The 22,948-nt window shown below is 46.2% G+C and overlaps 1 pseudogene; it reads right to left on the bottom strand.

Moving 5' to 3' along the window:
* Positions 1-5,564: 5,564 nt before the first annotated feature.
* Positions 5,565-22,948, bottom strand: part of LOC119356107 — a 46,571-nt pseudogene continuing 29,187 nt past the window's right edge.

The following is a 22,948-nucleotide window of genomic DNA, read 5'->3' as shown; positions in this document are numbered from 1 at the left end:
ATCAAAAGATCCATGTTTTCCTTTAGATTTTCTCTAATAATAAGTTAATGACTAGAGATAATCTTAGGAAGAGACACATTGTCGAACCTCTAGACTGTGTGTTCTGTGCTAATGATGAATCTATAACAAATCTGTTTTTTGATTGCATTGTAGCTAAAAACTTATGGCCCCTTGTTAGAGATTATTTTAATCTTCCAGTCGGGGGCAATTTTGAATCCATAGCTAGATATTGGATTTCAAATAAAAAGAACTCAGCTTTGAATATTGTTAGCTGTGTGATTCTTTGTTCCTTGTGGAAATATAGGAACTCTATGATTTTTAACAACACCAATTGGATCTCTATTACACAGGCATAGAGGGTAGTTCTAAGAACTATCAGATACTGGGTTGTTCTGTCTCCAGAGCAGAGCAAGGAGAGGTTGATGGACTTCTCAACATTCCTGGCAAGATTCATTCAGTAGCCTCTGAGTATCAGGAGTGGCTGACTGAAATACCCCAGGTGTAGTTGGATACTCCAAAATCTGGAGACCCCTGGAGAAAGCTCGGGATCACTGATGAGGCTGCCGGCTTCATGTCACCAGCCAAGAAAAAGGACTCTGGAGCCAAGACTATTGTTGCCAGCCATGTGTCCACGCTCACTGCTCGCTGGTCACCACAAGCAGTGTTTGCCCCACCACTGAAGACCAGAAGATCAGCCCCAGAATCGCTTGCTCGGCGGTGTGAAGATATCAGAGCTTTCACTTTCCCTGGAGCTGAAGATCTTGCGCTGTCACCCTGCATTAATGTATCGCATAGTTTGTTGTGGGATTTAGCTAAGTTGTAATCAGACTTTTATTTCCTTTCGAATTGTCCTCTCAGTGAGCTGATGTAAGCGACATAAATTCGTTTGGTTTCGTTCTAAGCAATGGAGCCGGGGAGAGCCTCCCTATTTTTCTGGAAAAAATGCTAATGAAGGCTCTGACTGAATCTAGACCAGTGTGATACGTGCTATGATGCTCCTAGCTAAACGTGCAAAACCCAGCAACTAAAACCTTCAGCGGTTTCCATCCCTTCCAAACCTGCAAAACTCAAATCAAAACATGAAAGGGGCATGTCACCATACTCGATAGGCACAAGAAAAAATGGAGCACACAAAGTAGCATCAAATCATCTCAGCAAGGTCAGACGGATAGGATAATGGGGTGCCCCGACCCCCGGGAGCTACCACACCTTTTCGTATAAAGAAAATAATTAACTTTGTATGTAAACCAGAATCCAGTACCACATCATATTAGCACAGGAGCCTACTACAGGAAAGGTATGCGTATTGGCTGTGTTGCATCTTGCAGAGGCCCGGGGACATCCTCCTTTTTGGAAAAAGGGAAAAAAATATGCAAATGCAATCTGGGGGAAGACATTTGATACGTCTGCAATGTATCTATAATTTTTGATTGCTTCATGCTATATTATCTTCTGTTTTGGACAATATTGGGCTTTATTATTCTCTGTTATATTATTTTTGGGACTAACCTATTAACCGGAGGCCCAGCCCAGAATTGCTGTTTTTTTGCCTATTTCAGAGTTTCGCAGAAAAAGAATATCAAACGGAGTCCAAACGGAATGAAACCTTCGGTAACGTGATTTTCGGAACGAACATGATCCAGAGGACTTGGACCCTACGTCAAGAAAGCCACCAGGAAGCCACGAGGCAGGGGGCACGCCTACCTCCCCCCCAGGCGCGCCCTCCACCCTCATGGGCCCCATGTTGCTCCACCGACGTACTCCTTCCTTCTATATATATCTACGTACCCCCAAACGATCAGAAACGGAGCCAAAAACCTAATTCCACCGCCGCAACCTTCTGTATCCACGAGATCTCATCTTGGGGCCTGTTCCGGAGGGGGCATCGATACGGAGGGCTTGTACATCAACACCATAGCCTCTCCGATGAAGTGTGAGTAGTTTACCTTAGACCTTCAGGTCCATAGTTATTAGCTAGATGGATTCCTCTCTCTTTTTGGATCTCAATACAATGTTCTCCCCCTCTCTCGTGGAGATCTATTCGATGTAATCTTCTTTTCGCAGTGTGTTTGTTGAGATCGATGAATTGTGGGTTTATGATCAAGTTTATCTATGAACAATATTAGAATCTTCTGAATTCTTTTCTGTATAACCTAGCTCAGATACCATCTCTGTAGCGACCAGACCTCAAACAGTCTGATCTCTATGCTCCGGTGTCATCCCTGGATCAGTAATGCTGACACCACACAGTACTCGCAGGATTTATAACAGAGTAGCAATCACACACTTATTACATCGAGTGTCTCAATAGAGAACTTATTACAATAACTATGGCTTAAGGCCATCTAATAACGATAACAATGGAAGGCTTGGAAGATAAGTGAGTCCATCAACTCCAACGACATCACGGAGTATAGAACTACGACCTAAAACTCCTTAATCATCGTCTGAAAAGTCTGCAACATTAACGTTGCAGCCCGAAACGGGTCAGCACATGGAATATGCTGGCAAGGTAGCACATAGAGAATAATGGAATCAAACAGCTATACTATATGCATATTTGGCTGGTTGAAAGCTCTATGGTTACAGTTTTGCATAAAGCCAATTTTTCCCTACTTCAAAGGAATAAATTTATTTACTATCATGGTAGTTGTTAAACATTGAGAATGGTTGACAGCATTCTCAGTCCCAATTAAACATCATCATTAAACATAACCCAACAAAATTAATTTAGAGTAACATGTTGAGATTCACATGATAATCCAGGTACTAGATACTCAAGTTGTCCATAACCGGGGACACGGCTAACCATGATTAATTTATTACACTCTGCAGAGGTTTGCGCACTTTTCCCCACAAGACTCGATCGCCTCCGTTTGGTTTCTCGCACTACATGGTGTTTGAGAAGACGGATGACCGAGACATAGTCTTTCAGAAGCGCTAGCACCTTACGATCGGGTAGACCGTACCACCTACATCCCCTACATCTGCTAGTCTACCACTGTAAGAGTTCGCACGACTTAGTCAACTATGCTAGAGCCCATAATAGCTTGTGGCTGCACACGGAAGTTTCTAGTATGAATAGTCTCATGATCCCTTTGAGCCTGGGTGGCGGTCCAAAAGAAAACAGGCAAGTCCTGCAATACCCAGGTGCCTCAATCCACCCAGATGTGTGTTTAAGTTGCCACCTTAGATAAACCATTAATTAACAAACTCACATCTGTCATGGATATCACTCACCCAATCCACGTCTACTAGCTTAGCATGGCATAATAAGCAAACGTAGAAGTAACTCCCAAAGGTTTGATAATAAACAGGTAATAGGTACTACCTCAACTACTTCCCATCCCACAATTTAATTAGATCCTAATCATGCAATGTGTGACGATTGATCTAATGCAATAAAACTGGGTAGTAGGAAAAATATGATCAAAGTGTTACTTGCCTTGCTGATGATCCGGGAAACCTAGAGATTCGAAGTAACAAGCGGCGCACTCCGGGTATTCTATCGCAGACAAACAAACAAGCATACAATAAGTACTCATCTAATGCACGGGTAAAACGCAAATAAGAGATCTAACCAGAAGGTTCAACTTAAGAACTCCGGTTGGCAAAAAGAATCAAATCGAACGAAACAACGAAAGTCAAACGGCGAAAGAAAACAACTTCGTTCTACTAATATGAATCTAGGGCATATTTTACAATAGCAAAATCTTGTTTAAGTTGGTTAAACGGATAGAGGGTTTCGAGACGAAACTCCAGGCGCTTGAATCGCCTGATTCCGATAAACGAGCGAAAAGTTATACTAAAACGAAAATTAGATCAGGAATCGCGATCAGAAAAATCGCGGATTTAATCCGAGAAAAAGAAAAACGACGAACGTTCGCTAGAACGAACGAACGGACGAGCGCTCACTATTTAAATAAACCGGAAAAACCGATCTATTTAAAAAAACCGAAACTAGAAAAAAAACGACGGAAAAACTGATGGAAAAACCGAACGGTTTTTCGAAAAAAAACCGGTGCGGATTTCGAGGCGGCGGCGGACCTCGGGCGGCGGGTCGGCGGCAGCGGGCGGCGGCGCCGGGGCGGCGGCGATGGCAGCGGCGGCTAGGGCTGGGGCGGCTTAGGGTTTGCCCCGGGTGGGTTGCCCCGGCTTATAAAGCCTGCCGGGCCAGAGTCCCAGGCGGACACGGCCCGGTTAGGTCGGTGCGCGTTTTATATATATATATATTACACGCAGAATAAAAATAAAAAGAAATACTAAACAGACTCCAAAAATTCTGAAATAAATTTTCACGGGCTTCTAAAATCAAGCCGCACAAGGTGAACATTTATTTGGGACCTAAATGCAATTTTGAGAAACGCACATTTTTCCTAAATTCAAATAAAACACCGAAAAACTCCGAAATAAAATCTTATTTGATTTTATTATTTGATCCTCAATATTTCTTTATTTTGGGAAAGTCATTTTATTCCCTCTCTCATATTTTTGTAATAGAAATAATTGATGATAAAATAAATAAAATCAAATGATCCTATTCTCAAAATTTGAGAAAACTCAAATATGAAAATAACGAAATCCCCAACTCTCTCCGTGGGTCATTGAGTTGCGTAGAATTTCTAGGATCAACCAAAATGCAAAATAAAATATGATATGCAATGATGATCTAATGTATAACATTCCAAATTGGAAATTTGGGATGTTACAGTAAGGCCTACTAGATTGATCTTTCTTGCAATGGGAGAAGTGCTTAGCAATCTTGCGGTGTCCTTTCCCAATGACATTAGGGAAGCAAGGCACGTATTGTATTATTGCCATCAAGGATAACAAGATGGGGTTTTTATCATATTGCATGAATATCTCTCTACATCATGTCATCTTGCTTAAAGCGTTATTCTGTTCTTATGAACTTAATACTCTAGATGCATGCTGGATAGCGGTCGATGTGTGGAGTAATAGTAGTAGATGCAGGCAGGCGTCGGTCTACTTGTCTCGGACGTGATGCCTTAGATATTCTCATAACTATGCTCAATTCTGTCAATTGCTCAACAGTAATTTGTTCACCCACCGTAAAATACTTATGTTCTTGAGAGAGCCACTAGTGAAACCTATGGCCCCCAGGTCTATTTTCTATCATATTAGTCTTCCAACACTTAGTTATTTTCATTGCTTTTATTTTACTTTGCATCTTTATCATAAAAATACCAAAAATATTATCTTATCTTATCTATCAGATCTCACTCTCGTAAGTGACCGTGTAGGGATTGACAACCCCTTATCGCGTTGGTTGCGAGGATTTATTTGTTTGTGTAGGTGCGAGGGACTCGCGGGTAGCCTCCTACTAGATTGATACCTTGGTTCTCAAAAACTGAGGGAAATAGTTACGCTACTTTGCTGCATCACCCTTTTCTCTTCAAGGGAAAACCAACGCAATGTTCAAGAGGTAGCAACATTCCACCGGTACTGCAATCATATACATGGTCAACTATGAACACACAAGCGGCACTTATCATAGGAGAACAGGTCCCTTCTAACTTGAGGATACTAGCCGCAACAGGTTATCACTTATCCAATATACTCACGCGGAGATTGTGCATATCGATGGCCTTCTCGGCCTCCTCAATGGTACTCATAGTGACAAACCCATTTGCACGGCTCTTGCTGGTTTTCCTATCGTGAATGATCTGCACAGAACCAAAGCAGAGACGGTGTTTAAGAACAGAGACAACACATACATGTCCTAATAACTGTATTGTCTAACTGCCTCCCAAGTACCAACAACACTGGCGAAACAAATATAGCAGAACGTACTGCACTCCTGACAAATTAAGGGGTATAATGATTTAATGCCAATCCAAGTGGCTAGCTAGACATGACTCGGATAAGAGCTATTGACACACAACACAAACATCGGTCAAAATAAGATCATACAGCTACCAACTGCAACCTAAACATATCGCACAAGCTCACAGAGCAGCCATAAGGGGAAGTCCAAAACTATGTGATGTTGGCACAATAATTGCAGGTCTATTTCTTAGTGCGCATACACTTCAGATGAATCAGGAATTTGAGGCATTATTTTCACATATCAATGACAGACAAGGACAATGAAGAGCTAATTCATAAGGCTCACCTCCAACCACACGACGATTCCAGCCAACCCAAAGAGCACAATGTCATAGGGTAGGTTCCCGATGCACACCATGGCCACCTTGTCCGGCTTGAAGTACACCTCAGGTGTATACTGCTCGTAATATTCCTGTTGGCTCAGTGAACCACATTCTTGTGTTTCTCTGGATAAGATACTGGCAGACTCGGACTTGAACGCTTGCCTCAGTATTCCTTTCCTTGCATGCTATCTACAGAAGCATACCATCTAACTGTAACTTTTAACCGAAGCCGATAAAGGAATGCTACTGCAAATAAATTGCAATTGTATAATTTCTATGAAAAACGTGTATTCCCTGAGCGACATACCACGTACCTGAAGCGAATTTGTTGAGTAGATCAATTGTATTCAAGGCGCTTTGCTTGTTGTTTCCTAAATCTGTTTGCCTGCCTCCCTTCCTGTTGGGTTGTTTCTTGAGTAGAACAAACAAGGAGTAGGTGTGTGTTTATTTTTTTGCTGCTGTGGAAGCGTGGGTCCCTGAATTTTATTTGACTCTTCCCCTAGCAGATCCATGTTATTGTTTCCATGCGATTTGAAAAAAATAATTGAATTGAGTTATGCATCTTTTGTAATATGTCTGCGTTTGATGTACTGGTTTCAACAAGTTGAATCAAAGTTGCTTAATTTTGATGTGTGTTAGATGTTGGTTGGCTATCTAGTTCTCTGTCTGTCTTTATGTATGTATTATAGGCCCTGCCTGCTTGTTGCACAAAGCTTGGCCGAAGTTCACTTGTGACTGGACTGCATCTGAGACTACTAGAATTGCTAGAGCACGTAGGAGATTGCGTTCAGAATTGTAACCATCATAAGATTCATAACTATCAGCGCAACACTAAACTGGGAATATTTCACGTTCAGAATTCAGATATCTGAGAGGACCAGGTAGCCAAATACACATCCAATATTTTGCAACCAGAATTTAACCAAGCACCGATGCTGCATCCTTAGAACCTAGAAATATTCATAAGTATGGAAGAAATTTCCGAGGTTCGGGTACATTGACTTCGAAACATACTCAAGGAAGATTGCCCCGCGTTTTCTCCCTCCAATAATAATGGGTTTCTATTTTTTCAGGGAAGGTAATCCTGGAACACTCTTTCAGGTGCACACTTTCTAGCTGGGAATGAACAAGCTATATAGTCAAGTCATGTTTTGAGTAAAACGTACCAGTTGAAGGGAATGATGATTACTCCTGGACTTAATTTCTTTCTATGGGACGCTGAACTGAAGGCCCTGCAAGTAGGTTTCAAGGTGGAGAGTCAACGATGTGATGCAAAGGCGACCAAAACTCATGATGTGCAGTGAAACACTTTCCAGAACGACGCATCCAGTGATCATGCTTTGGAGATGGTTATCCGAGATACCGACATCATGCATGAAAAGCTGTTTGAGGTGCGGAAAACTCGATGGCACGCCCAGGTCGGGGAATCGACAGTGGTTGAGGCTGAGTAGCCGGAGTGTGGGCGCGAAGCGGATCAGCGCGTGCGATGGCAGCGGCAATTGGTGGTCCCATTCCAGGTTGACGACCTCGAGGTGCTGGAGGCCGGAGAGGGACCCAGAGCAGAACCAGCCGTCGATCTCGTCGGGGAGGAACCTGCGGTAGAGCGAGACGCGCTGGGCCGGGCCTGGGTAGTCGGAGAGGATATAGGAGATCGGGAGGAAACGGAGTTCATCTTCGTAGTAGGCAGCTGTTGAAATATGAGATGGGCCTAGAGCCCATATGACAATTTCAGATTTGATCTCTAAGGGTCCATGTAGGTGGCATGACAAGGTGGTGGGAAGTTTAGTCCCACCCCAGAAGTGAAAGGAGAGTTGGAGTGGTTTATAAGGGATCCTCTCCATCATGCTATTGGAGCTTGAGAAGAGATGAGACCCTCGCGCACTCCTCCTCCTCCGCTCGCCGCGGCGCAGCGCGGCGTGGGTTGAGGGATTGAGCCGAGCCGAGCGCACTCCTATGCGCTTCTTTTTGCCGGTCAGTATATATGTGGGACGCTGCCAACCCTAGCCGCCACGAAACAGAACGCATCTCCTCCTCCACGCCCACGTCATTCCTCTGCTGCTGCTGCCGCCGGCGACTCCGTCCTGTTCACCGCGTACACGATTGACGGGGGAGCAGGCCTCCGAAACCCCACTTCTCCAGATCCTGTACGGGAGAGGGGCGATTAGGTTTTTGGGTAGCGATTACGCGACTGCTCGCTTCTGTTCATCTACGTCCGCATCACCTTCGTCATCACCATGTCGACCGACGCCGACCGTGCAGCCGCTGAGAAGGCCGAGGCCGACAAGAAGGCCGCCGAGGATGCCGCGGCTGCTGCCGCCGCCACCACCGCTACGTGGTCGATTGGAGGGTACACAACATTTATCCCTCTCGTGTTTCTTTCTGTTGTAGCAGTACTAGCGATATGCGTAGATGTTTCTACTATATGCGTAGTACATGCTCTGTTAGATCGTAATCAGTGTGTTATCAATGCTGTCCATGTCATGCTCATGATTTATTCATGGATTAATTTAATCGGAAAACTGCCTAATTTCTTATCAATCCAAAAACCTAATTTGTGTAGGAGTTTTTCGAATTCTGGTTTTGCTGCTGCACTGAATAGGGACGTACTTTAAGCATTGGCAGACTAAAACCACCTTATGGCTCACGGCCATGAACGTGTTCTGGGTCGCCGGGGTGACTCCCACAGGAACGATCGCTCCTGAACAGGAGAAGGCGTTCAAGGAGGCCACTGTCGTGTTCCTCGGGGCAGTTCTGAGCGTGATTGGAGATAAGCTGGTTGACGCATATTTGCATGTGCGGTCTGCCAAGGACTTGTGGGAGGCGCTCGAATCTAAGTTCGGGGCTGCCGATGTAGGGAGCGAGATGTATATTATAGAGCAGTTCCATGATTACAAGATGGTTGAAAACCGTCCTGTATTGGAGCAGGCTCATGAGATAATATGCATTGTTAAGGAGCTTGAGCTTCTTAAGTGCGAGTTATCGGGCAAGTTTGTCGCGGGCTGCATAATCGCTAAGCTTCCCAATTCCTGGAGGAACTTTTCCACCACTCTGAAACATCAGAGGCGTGAATTCTCTGTGGAGGATGTCATTGGACATCTGAGTGTTGAGAAGAATTCAAGGGCAAAGGACTCGCACGGAAAAGGGGTCGAAGGAACTTCTGTGGCCAACATGGTGCATCAGAAGAACTCCAATTCCCACAAGCCCAAGGGAAAGAACGGTGTCCAACAGAGTGCCAACTTTAAGAAGAAGGGTAAGAAGACCTTCAAGAAGAACAAGAAGGATGAGGGCTACTTTACTTGTGGTTCGCTTGAACATTGGGCCAACAAGTGCCCAAACAAGTATAAGAAGCAAGGGCAGGACTCCAAGTCTGTCAATATGATTGTGAGCAACAATGAGAGTGGTGCTTCTGGGTATGGTAATTTATTTGCTGTATTTTCAGTTTGACCGTCCACCGATTGGTGGGTTGACACAGGTGTAGGTGTTCATGTGTGTGCTGACATTTCATTGTTTTCTTCTTACCAGGCCACAGGTCACGGGTCCGTACTGATGGGGAATGACGCGAGTGCTTCTGTTCTTGGTGTTGGCATGGTCGATGTCGTGGAATTGTCACGACAGATGTCCTAGGTGTCAGGACTTAGTCGCGAGGCCAACGCACCTATGTGGTAGCTTGAGAGGGGTTGAGCGGGACGAGAGACACGATGTTTTACCCAGGTTCGGCCCCTCACGGTGGAGGTAAAAGCCTACATCCTGCTTCATTGATATTGATGATGATGATCACGGTTACAAGAGTGCTCTATCTCGAGAGCTATTGTCTAAACCTAACTTGTCCAACTTGTGGAATTTGTGAATCTTGTCCCTTTTGGGGAGCCCTCCCCCTCCTTATATATGTTGGAGGGGTGGGTTACATGTAGAGTCCTATTAGTATTATGACTAGTCTATCTCTAATACAAACCGGATACAAGTCCAGGTCTTAACTCCTTGTAAGATAAATGTTCCTCATGCCTTTCCTCTTAAACCGGCCCACCATTAACATAAACCGGCCTGCTGGGCCTTGGGCCTTGTCATCCATCTGGAACACGCGCCGGGTCACCAATGAGTCTTCAGGCTCATGAATCGTCATACCAGTGAACCGCCAAACACGTGAACCGCCAGACATGTAAACCGCCAATCCTTTGGCAGTTTACCAATGAAACGCCTAGTCCGGCCGGGTTATACTTCCGGCCGGTTTACACCGCGGGGTATATCCCCGACATTAGCCCTCAAGTTTAGCTTTGGATTTATCCATGGTAAACTTATGCTGCAAAAATAAACACAAGAACAAATTTGACAGGTTATGCTCTGGGTTAAGAATTCTTGTAAACCAGTACCTGATCACCCTTAAGTCCTTGTTATTTCCTCCTTCTGGGAAGTCCGGGTCAATAGACCAGCTTCATAATCAATTTTCCGACATTGGTTTGTCACAGAAATATTGTGAAGAATAACTCCTTTGATTCAGCTCCCAAAGCGCCGGTTTAAGAAATATGGGTTTTGAAATACTTATCTGATATTCAGCCGGTTTGAAGATGTAAAACTTGTCGGTTTGAGAATGTAAATTGTGCCGGTATAAGACTTGAACTTGCCAGTTTATCATTACCGGTTTACAAATATTGACGGCACCGGGTCATAATTGTTGTCGACACCGGGTCATGTAACTGATCTTCCTGATTCGCTCAAAACTGATAAAATGAAGATGTTCCTCCTTTATATGCATAATACCTGTAGCCCCCAAGTCTTAAGAGGAGAACATAGTGATAACTTAAGACTTGCTCCAATAAGTGTTTCAACCTTGAAGAAATCCGGTTTGTTCATCTAAAAACTGAATACTCCATATATGTAGCCCCCAAGTGCCGGGTTGTCATGCTTGCAGCGACCTGGGACTTGTAATTGCTTATAAAAACTTCAATCAGTGTAACCCCCAAGGGTCGGGTCATTATGCAATAATGAGCAGGAACTTTGTAAATATAATTATGTAGATTTTAGCAGTGATGTGTAGCCCCCAAGGGCCGGCTTAGTAAGATAATACTGAACCGGGACTTGATATATACTTCAATGAAAATAACATCTTGTAATGTAGCTTCCATCGTAGGGTTTGAACCCACGTCCACAAGGTTAAGAGCTTTGTGCTTTACCAACTGAGCAATGGATCTTTCAATATTATGGACGAAAACTTGTGTACCTTGAATTGTTGACAGGAGCAATTGGTAGCCCCCAAGGGCCGGCTCATTACAATGTGAAGAGTCGGGTCTTCAATAAGGTGAGCAAAAAATGACTTTGCATTAGCCCCCAAGTGTCATGGTGCATGCTTGCAGCGACATGAGACTTGTGTATTTGATGTAATTTCAACTGAAATAATGTAGCTCCCAAGTGCCGGGTCGTAATCCTGCAGCAACTCGAGACTATTCCTTCAATTGTAGAATAAATCATATCTATTGATAATATGATAGCCATTGCGCTAAAGCGACTTTGAAAACCTTAATCATAATACTGGTTATTGATAACCATAATAAAAATCTAGCCATGTTGGCTATTTGAATAATATACCCAATGATTTATAAGCGCATAATTCCAATGGCGCAATCCAAATATATACTGGCGACTTATAGTCCAAAGCCAGGCCGGTTCAATAAACACTGGTGATTTGTAATTATGCTTTATTCAACCTGTTTCTGCATACAACAAGTTTAAAGTGTCCTGGTGGTTTACCGCCGGACGGGTCATAACGCCCAACATATAGCCCGGGTTTATAACCAAGGCTGCACTTAAGAATAATCAAATATGAAATATATCATACCCGTGACATTGAATCACATTGTTGGTTTTACCAACTTTTTGTAGTAAAGGTGAACCCCAATCTCGAGTACTGATAACTCTTTCCTTATTGTGCCGGTTTATGATAAAACCGTACCGGGTTATGATAGACACCGGATTATCCATATATAATACTGGCGACTTGTAGTCGAACCGGACCGGGTTAATAATCGCCGGATTATAATTGGTCATGTACTGACAACTTGTAGTTGAAGGTCAAGCCGGGTTAACGAACACTGGTTTACTCCATAATAAGATGGTAACATAAATTCAAACCGGGCAGATAGTCTCCGGATTAAGATTTGACCGTGTTCCGCCAATTTGTAATTGACAGTCGAACTGGATTAACAATGTCGGTTTAAAAACGCAACAGAAGTAAAAGGAAATATTTATCAAAGCAAATTTCAAACAAAGGGAATGATAAAACCATTTGCAAAAAGAGGCTATTGAGCCGATCAAATGGCGTTACCACGGTCGGACACGACCAAGCCCCCGATAGGCGTAGCTATGGTTCAAGTCAGCCAGGTCCCTAAATGAAACAATGGCATTATATGCCGATCAAAAGGTGTGGCAATGGTTCGGGTTCGACCAAGCCCCCAAGTGATTCTGTGGCCTTAGGCCGATCAAGAGGCGTGACTATGGTTCAGACGTGACCACAAGTCCCCAAGTGATGCATTGGCATTACACCGATCAAGAGGTGTAGGGATGGTTCGGGTTCGACCAAAGCCCCCAAGTGATGCTATGGCACTAGGCCGATCAAGAGGCATGACTATGGTTCAGACGTGACCACAAGTCCCCAAGTGATGTCGTGGATTTCCGCCTACCAAATGGCGTTGCTATGGTTCGGACGCGACCAAGCCCCCAAGTGATATTGTGGCATTGCGCCGATCAAGAGGTGTGACTATGGTTCGGATACGACCAAAGCCCCCAAGTGATCAAGAATATGATAAGCCAATAAGGCATGATACCCATATTTGAACCGCGCATCATGGCAGCAGGTCCTCTTTGGCACCCTTTAACTTTTTGCAAGAGATAAATCCTTCTTGAACCGGATGTTAAACCGGATATTGAGAGCTTCAAAGCTTCATGGAAGACATCTTTCCCTTGGACCGGATTGTAAACCAGAATACTTTCTGATGACCCGGAAATTTTCTGACGGCCTCTTAAACTCGAACTTGCGAGAAGTTAATTCCTTTTTGAACCGGAAATTCTTAAACCGGATTTGAGAGCTTCAGAGCTTTGTGATTTAATTTGTCCTACATTGAAGAACTTGCAAGACAAAGTAATGGCTCCTCTTTTTTAAAAGAAAGCAATATATAATATAAAAATATACTGGATGGATTTCACTTGATGCGTCAGGTCAGAGATTATCACCACGGAGTTGATGATCACCGGGTGAAGCTGAAATTACTCACAGGTGAGTCGGCCGCGGGAGCTAAGCAGATGAGCCGGCCCGGTGTTGTAAACCGGCGCGGACGAGCAAATTGTCCTCCACGTTGTAGACCGGCGCGGACGCGTGAACCGGCCGCGAGGGTGGACGGGCGAGTTGTCTGTGTCGCTGTGAACCGGTGCGGCCGCGAGAGACGGCCACGGCGTTGTAAACCGGCACGGGAGTTCGCCGAGTAACGACGACCACCCGTGCCAAAAGATGTTGGCGTGCCTCAATCTCCGAGGTATAATATCATTTTTTTGTCATAAATAATTGCCCTGCATAAACAATATTGCACACCAAGGCAAATATAGACTTGTTCTTTGACAAAAACAACATGTGCTAATAAATAAAATTTGGATGGATATCACCTGACGTTTGTGAACGATAGATGATATAGTAATGCTCCATATGGTCGGGCAAGTTAATTGCGGGCACGGTAAGCCGTACGGACGGCGAGTTTATCGCGGGCGCAATCCCAGCAAGTGTATGTAAACCGGCGCAGACAGGTGAGCCGGCCGCGGTGTGGATAATTGCTAGTAAAAAGTGATGTAAGCGCGCGTCCCTTATACACACCTTTGTAATGAATATTGATCCTGCGAAAAAATATCACAAACCATAGTAATCGTTTTCAAAAATTTAACCCATGCTGATAAAATATATGGAAGAGATAGCACCTGGTTTGAGGTTGTCTCAGTGCATGTTTTTGCTGCGTACTGATTTTTCATGTGACAGTTTGTCCCTTGTGAGAGCTTTCTTGGAGGTCTTGCTGGCAGTACACTCTCAACTGGGATCTTCGTCTGCTCCACTGTGCGTAGCACTTTGTTTCTTGGATTTAATTGATCTCCACATCAAGGCGAGGCCCAACGGTGACTCGGCAAGGTGGCGACTAGCAGGTGGCGGTTGTGAACCCGACGCGATCGGCGAAGCGATCAATAGCAGCAGTGAGGCGGCGATGTGACGATTGGACGGAGGAGCTTGGCGACTCCCTGGATAGGATGCACTGGCGGGGTGGCTGGAGGTCGGCTCTGCGGTGGAGAAGGCGTGGTGACTCCCAACAGAAATCTTGGTCAGTGATTTATAGAGGTGGAGAACGGCGCTCGAAGACCCGGCTGCGTATCTTAGCGGTGGTTGGCAGCTGGCGACTCGGAGGGAGCGCGCCGGGGGAGCAGAGACGCGGCGACGGGCGGCTCGGCGTGGTCTGGCTATGGAGGTGCGGCAGTTCACGGTGGAACGACCCAGCGCTCGCTCCGGCGGTAAGGCATAAAGCCATGGAGGCGGAGTCCGGTGGCTCAAGCGCGAGACGGCGGATCGATGGCCGTGGGGACGACGGGTTGGAGTGAAGCCGTGGCTCCGTAGCCGAGGCGTACAACAGTCGGTCTCGGAAACGCGGCCCGAGTTCTTCTTTGGGTCATATCCGTACTGCCTCAGGAAAGAATCGTATCCTGTAGCAGTGGCGGCGAATCCGGCTCGAAGCAGACCGTAGCGACTCAATAGGCGTGGCCGGCAGGTCATGGCAACTTGGGGCGTCGACTCGGATGAGCGCCGGTCATGCAAGGCCACGGCCGTAGCAGAAGAGGGCCTATGAGGCGAGGCCTGTGGGGGCGGTTTAGAAGCAGACAATGGCTTGAGAAGGCACCAGGCCGTGGATCCACTGCGGGAACCGGTGACTTGGTAGAGACTCAAGCGAGGCGGAGACCCGCAGAGGCAGAGGTGGGATGGCGCGGCGACTTGCCAAGCGAATCCGAGTCTTCCTCCGGGTCGTCGTAATCGAAAGCGAGCTGAGTAGTCAGTCATTACGCTGTTTACTGGGTCCTTCGGGACTTTGGCAATTTGATGGCTTGATGCAGTACAGGCAGCAACAATTTGGTTGATCCCTGGTGTCGCGACATGGAGAGTAGCGGCACCGCAATTTTTGATGGATTATTGCAATGTGTTTTTGGTTGCGGCGGATACGATCCTGTCAACCTTGGCGATTTACAGCAGCGAACAGACCGCAACCCTGATTTCCTCTTTTTTTTACCACGGATTGTGAATCTAGACCGATCCAATCCAGCTCTTCTTCATCCGGAAAAATTTGCGGCCTTCTCGATCCCTGGGAGAGATCCCACCAAGAACTCATCACCACCGTGCGTAGGCCCCACGGTGGGCGCCAACTGTCGTGGAATTGTCACGGCAGATGTCCTAGGTGTCAGGACTTAGTCGCGAGGCCAACACACCTATGTGGTAGCTTGAGAGGGGTTGAGCGGGACGAGAGACGCGATGTTTTACCCAGGTTCGGCCCCTCACGGTGGATGTAAAAGCCTACATCCTGCTTCATTGATATTGATGATGATGATCACGGTTACAAGAGTGCTCTATCTCGAGAGCTATTGTCTAAACCTAACTTGTCCAACTTGTGGAACTTGTGAATCTTGTCCCTTTTGGGGAGCCCTGCCCCTCCTTATATATGTTGGAGGGGCGGGTTACATGTAGAGTCCTATTAGGATTAGGACTAGTCTATCTCTAATACAAACCGGATACAAGTCCAGGTCTTAAATCCTTGTAAGATAAATGTTCCTCATGCCTTTCCTCTTAAACCAGCCCACCATTAACATAAACCGGCCTGCTGGGCCTTGGGCCTTGTCATCCATCTGGAACACGCGCCGGGTCACCAATGAGTCTTCAGGTTCGTGAATCGTCATACCAGTGAACCGCCAGACACGTGAACCGTCAGACATGTAAACCGCCAATCACGTAAACCGCCAATCCTCTGGAGGTTTACCAATGAAACGCCTAGTCCGGCCGAGTTATACTTCCGGCCGGTTTACGCCGCGGGGTATATCCCCGACAGTCGATCTGAAGTTTACTTCAGGAAGGATCGTGCAGCTGAAGAACGTGCGGCATGTCCCCGCCATCAAGAAGAACCTCGTTAGTGGATCCCTTCTATGTAGAGAAGGGTTTAAGTTGGTATTCGAGTCTAATAAATTAGTTGTTATGAAATATGGACTATTTGTTGGAAAGGGTTATGAATGCGGAGGCAGGTTCCGCCTTTCTCTTGCAGATCTATGTAATAAAGTCGTGAACAATATTCATTTGAGTGTTAATGAATCTGAAGTATGGCATTCACGTCTTTGTCACATTAGTTTCGGTGTTATGATGCGGCTAGCAAAATCGAATTTAATCCCGAGTTTCACTTTAGCCAAAGGTTCTAAGTGCCATTCGTGTGTGCAATCTAAGCAACCTCGCAAGCCTCACAAGGCAGCAGAGGAGAGACACTTGGCGCCACTGGAACTCATACATTCTGATCTTTGTGAGATAAATGGTGTGTTGACTAAAGGTGGAAAGAAATATTTCATGACTTTGATAGATGATTCCACTAGATATTGCTATGTGTATCTGTTAAATACTAAAGATGAGGCTCTACACTCCTTCCAAATCTATAAGGCAAAAGTTCAGAATCAACTTGAAAAGAAAATTAAACGAGTTCGGTCAGATCGTGGGGGAGAGTACTTCTCGAAAGAGTTTGATGCCTTTTGTGCGGAACACAGCATTATTCACGAGAGGACGCCTCCCTACTCATCCCAGTCAAACGGGGTTGTTGAGCGGAAAAACCATACTCTAACTAATTTGGTTAACGCCATGTTAGATACATCGGGTTTATCCAAGGCATGGTGGGGGGAGGCTATAATGACATCATGTCATGTCCTGAATAAAGTTTCGACAAAGGATAACGAGATCACTCCTTACAAGAAGTGGACCAAGAGAAGGACAACACTCTCGTACTTACGTACCTGGGGATGCTTGGCGAAAGTTAATGTGCCGATCCCCAAAAAGCGTAATCTTGGACCAAAGATTGTGCACTGTGTTAATTTGGGCTATGCTATGAATAGTGTTGGCTATAGATTTCTAGTAGTGAAATCTGAGGTACCTGACATGAAGGTCGGTACAATTATGGAGTCTAAAGATGCTACATTCTTTGAGGACATTTTCTCCATGAGAGATGTACAAAGCACTTCTAGACAGGAATCTAAGGAGACTCCTGAACCTGCCATTCCGATGGAATATTATAATCAAACACATGATGAAAATCCTGAGGAGGATAATGAGGAATCCCTTGGTAGGGGCAAGAGACAAAGGACTGTAAAGACCTTTGATGATGATTTCTTCATATACCTCGTGGAGGATAATCCCACTTCTATTTTAGAAGCGTATGCATCTCCAGAAGCTGACTACTAGAAGGATGCGATCCGTAGCGAGATGGATTCCATCATGGCTAACGGGACATGGGAGCTTACGGAACATCCTTATGGTTGCAAACCATTGGGATGCAAGTGGGTGTTTAAGAAGAAGCTTAGGCCCGACGGTACGATAGAAAAGTACAAGGCTAGGCTTGTGGCCAAGGGCTACGCCCAGAAAGAAGAAGAAGATTTCTTCGACACCTATTCACCTGTGGCCAGACTGACCACCATTCGACTATTACTCTCGTTGGCGGCCTCACGTGGTCTTCTCATTCATCAGATGGATGTTAAGAAGGCTTTCCTGAACGGAGAGCTAAAGGAGGAAATCTATATGCAACAGCCTGATGGCTTTGTGATGGATGGTCAGGAAGGAAAGGTGTGTAAGTTGGTGAAATCTTTGTATGGCCTGAGACAAGCGCCTAAGCAATGGCATGACAAGTTTAATAAAACGTTGCCATCTGTTGGCTTTGTTGTTAATGAGGCCGACAAATGTGTATACTATCGCTATGGTGGGGGCGAAGGAGTTATACTGTGTTTGTAAGTTAATGACATACTGATATTTGGGACTAATCTCAAGTTGATCGAGGAAGTTAAGTCTTTCCTATCTCAGAACTTTGAGATGAAGGACCTTGGAGTGGCTGATGTTATCTTGAACATCAAGCTATTGAGAGATGATGAAGGTGAGATTACACTTCTGCAATCCCATTATGTTGAGAAGGTGTTGAGTCGTTTTGGATATTTGGACTGCAAACCATCTCAAACACCATATGATCCTAGTGTGCTGATTCGAAAGTCTAAAGGCACATCTATAGATCAATTGAGATACTCTCAGATTGTTGGTTCACTCCAGTATCTAGCAAGCACAACGAGGACTGACATTGCATTTGCTATTAGCAAACTGAGTCGGTTTGTTTCCAAACCGGATGATGTACATTGGCGTGCTCTTGAGAGAGTTATGCGCTATCTGAAAGGTACTATGAACTATGGACTTCACTATACCGGATACCCGTCGGCACTTGAAGGGTATAGTGATGCGAATTGGATCTCTGATGATGATGAGATGAAGGCCACAACTGGTATATGTTTACTCTTGGAGGTGGTGCTGTTTCCTGGAAGTCTTGCAAGCAAACGATCTTAACAAGATCGATAATGGAAGCAGAATTAACAACATTAGACACATCGGGTGGCGAAGCAGAATGGCTTCGAGATCTGTTGATGGACTTGCCAGTGGTTGAGAAGCCGGTTCCGGCCGTCCTTATGAACTGTGACAATCAAACAGTTATTGTCAAGGTGAAGAGTTCAAAGGACAACATGAAGTCCAACAAACACATAAGAATGAGATTGAAAGCTGTCAAAAAATTGAGGAACTCCGAAGTGATAGCATTGGATTATATTCAAACGGCTAAGAATCTGGCAGATCCCTTTACTAAAGGGCTATCACGTGTTGTGATAGATAGCGCATCAAGGGAGATGGGTATGAGACCCACATGAGTTGCCTTGGTAGTAACCCAACCTATGTGATCGGAGATCCCATGAAGTAGGACCTGGGAAAACAAGCCAGTGGTGAACTGAGGACAGTAACTTTAATTACCCACTCCGTTGGAGATGCAATACTCTTGGAAACTGTATGGAAGGATGACTACTGTCTTAATGTGTTCCAAGGCTTATATGCATAAGCAAGATGCTATCCTACAGAGCGATCTTTGGAGGAACACACCTATATGAGCCCGATTGCTAGTCACAGTCTATGAGATTGGGGTGATCTCTAGCAAGCTCATGAACAGGCTAGGAGTGTGACTAATATGCTCCACCCGAGGGGTCGGCCTTCGGCGGCCTCGTATCAGTGAGACTTGTGGTGAAACTTCTTGACGCCAAACTGACAATTCAAGGCATAGTCCATTGTTCAGTTGTGAAGGAGTGCAACTACTTGGTCTAGGTGGAGCTCAACCTTAATCGGTCTTCACTGAGATGCTGGTATATCAAAGCAGCGTTTGGAACAAAGGACAAAGTGGGCCCCTGAGATCTGGTGGGGGATTGTTGAAATATGAGATGGGCCTAGAGCCCATATGACAATTTCAGATTTGATCTCTAAGGGCCCATGTAGGTGGCATGACAAGGTGGTGGGAAGTTTAGTCCCACCCCGGAAGTGGAAGGAGAGTTGGAGTGGTTTATAAGGGATCCTCTCCATCATGCTATTGGAGCTTGAGAAGAGATGAGGCCCTCGCGCACTCCTCCTCCTCCGCTCGCCTTGCCACGCCACGCCTCGTCACGACGCGGCGCGCCGCGGGTTACGGGATTGAGCCGAGACGAGCTCACTCCTATGCGCTTCTTTTTGCCGGTCAGGAACGGAGAGTCTTTGACAGGTAGGGCCACGATCTGAGACGTCGGATCATGGGCTACCGACTTGGACGTGGGTTCAGCCCACGTCTCTCCATGCGCGGCCACACATATATATGTGGGACGCTGCCAACCCTAGACGCCACGAAACAGAACGCATCTCTGCCTCCACGCCCACATCGTTCCTCTGCTGCTGCTGCCGCCGGCGACTCCGTCCCGTTCACCGCGTACACGGTTGACGGGAGAGCAGGCCTCCGAAACCCCGCTTCTCCGGATCCTGTACGGGAGAGGGGCGATTAGGTTTTTGTGTAGCGATTACGCGACTGCTCGCTTCTGTTCATCTACGTCCACATCACCTTTGTCATCACCATGTCGACCGACGCCGACCGTGCCGCCGCTGAGAAGGCCGAGGCCGACAAGAAGGCCGCCGAGGATGCCGTGGCTGCTGCCGCTGCCACCACCGCTGCGTGGCCGATTGGAGGGTACACATCATATATCCCTCTCGTGTTTCTTTCTGTTGTAGCAGTACTAGCGATATGCGTAGATGTTTCTACTATATGCGTAGTACATGCTCTGTTAGATCGTAATCAGTGTGTTATCAATGTTGTCCATGTCATGCTCATGATTTATTCATGGATTAATTTAATCGGAAAACTGCCTAATTTCTTATCAGCAGCTTCATGTCACCTGAGGGAGTCCTGAATTAGGGGGTGTTCGGGTAGCCGGACTATACCTTCAGCCGGACTCCTGGATTATGAAGATACAAGATTGAAGACTTCGTCCCGTGTCCGGATGGGACTTTCCTTGGCGTGGAAGGCAAGCTTGGCGATGCGGATATTCAAGATCTCCCACCATTGTAACCGACTCTGTGTAACCCTAACCCTATCCGGTGTCTATATAAACCGGAGGGTTGTAGTCCGTAGGCAATCAACTCCATACACAACAATCATACCATAGGCTAGCTTCTAGGGTTTAGCCTCCTTGATCTCGTGGTAGATCTACTCTTGTACTACCCATATCATCAATATTAATCAAGCAGGAGTAGGGTATTACCTCTATCAAGAGGGCCCGAACCTGGGTAAAACAAAGTGTCCCCTGTCTCCTGTTACCATCCGGCCTAGACGCACAGTTCGGGACCCCCTACCCGAGATCCGCCGGTTTTGACACCGACATTGGTGCTTTCATTGAGAGTTCCTGTGTGCCGTCACAATCAGGAAGGATGCCTCCTCCCGTCTTTAAAGACGGCGCCGTTGCTAAGGGAGCCTTGGCTGTCGGCCAAACCCTCCGGCTAGGTGGTTTTCTCATGACCGCCTGTTCGGCTGTTGCGCCGACGGTGACCTCTCGGGTCATCAAAAGCAACCTACACGTCAGCTCGGAGCTTGTCGAGCAGCTAGATCCAATGGAGCTCTCTTCCGTAAACGAGCTCTTGGATTGCATCGCCGCCCTGGGGGTCGCTACGGATTACGACTAGGTTGGGCTTAAACCCGATCTAAGAGAAATTAACTCTCCCCAAGTCACCCACCATGTTGCCGTGGTAGAGACGTTGTGCGGCGACCCTTCATCTATTTTAAGGACTAGCTACGTCCGAATTCCCAACTCCTCCAAGCCGGATACCCGCGGAGGGGAGGATGTAACTCAAGACCTGAGCTTAAGATCAGGCAACGGGCTAGATTCATTGGACAACATCCAAGAATCCGAACTTCAGAGTTCGGAAACTCTTCGGCCTCCGAATCTTGGATTGGGTGAGGTTTCAGATTCAACGACACCCGCCCACCCAAACATAAGCGATCTCTCCCAAATCAGGCAGAGGCCCAAGGAAACAGTACATCATTACTGGGCCAGATTCCTCCTGGTTATGAACAGGATAAAGGATTGCCGCAAGGAAGACGCAATCTCAATTTTTTGCAGTAATTGCACGAACGAGGGAATCCTTAACGCCGTAAGTCGTCGTGATATTACACGCTTCACTGACTTGGCATCCATAATACAAAAATATTGTGCGATGGAAAGCGCGTGGAAAACCGAAATAATATTTTGGGATAATCCGTCCTTGAATAGTAATCCCATCCGAACTAAGAGGGTGCATCATCATAGGACACCCGGGATAAACACCAAAAAGCCAAAACCCTCTACAGGGCATGGAACTGTACTGGAAAGGTGGCTTGATGGACCCTGTAGAATTCACAGTACAGAGGACGCCACACCAACTCACAGCCTTAGAGCATCTTGGATACTCCGGCAGGTGGCCAAAATTGGCGAGGATCTCTTAATCCTGGAGGCCGCAGAAAACCAGCCCGAGAACACCAGTACCGTTCTCACGGTCTTCGAGACTTTCGCATCAAACAATAGGCGAAAAGGAACACTCCGCAGCCTCGCCGAAGTCTATCAAGTTGCAACAATAAATCCATGGAGCGACACTGCCATTACCTTCAACGCAAGTGATGAACCTAGATTCCGAACAGCCCGAGCACCAGCCGCATTGGTCCTCAGTCCCATAGTGGACGGCTTTCGCCTCACCAAGGTGCTCATGGATGGAGGCAGTGGATTGAACCTCATTTATGAGGAAACCCTTCAAAAAATGGAAATAGACTGGAACCGCGTCGAGCAAAGCAGCACAACCTTTAGAGGAATAATCCCCAGTCGGGAAGCGCGCTGCACAGGAAAAATCACACTAGATGTGGTATTCGGCACGCCGGATAATTACAGGTCCGAAGAAGTCATGTTTCAGGTGGCCCCGTTTAAAAGCGGACATCATGCTTTACTAGGGCGGGAAGCATTCACAATCTTCCAAGCAATACCCCATTACGGGTACATGAAGCTTAAGATGCCCGGGCCAAATGGAATTATCACTCTAGCTAGTGATCTGGACATAGCACTCCGCACCGAAAATAAGACGGCCGCATTAGCCCTTGAGGCACTATCCGAAGCCTTAGCGGCCGAGG

The sequence above is a fragment of the Triticum dicoccoides genome, chromosome 1A (assembly GCF_002162155.2).
Source record: "Triticum dicoccoides isolate Atlit2015 ecotype Zavitan chromosome 1A, WEW_v2.0, whole genome shotgun sequence".
In the NCBI taxonomy this organism is placed as follows: Eukaryota; Viridiplantae; Streptophyta; class Magnoliopsida; order Poales; family Poaceae; genus Triticum; species Triticum dicoccoides.
Note: the sequence above shows the minus strand (reverse complement) of the source record. Positions and strands in the feature narration are given on the sequence as shown.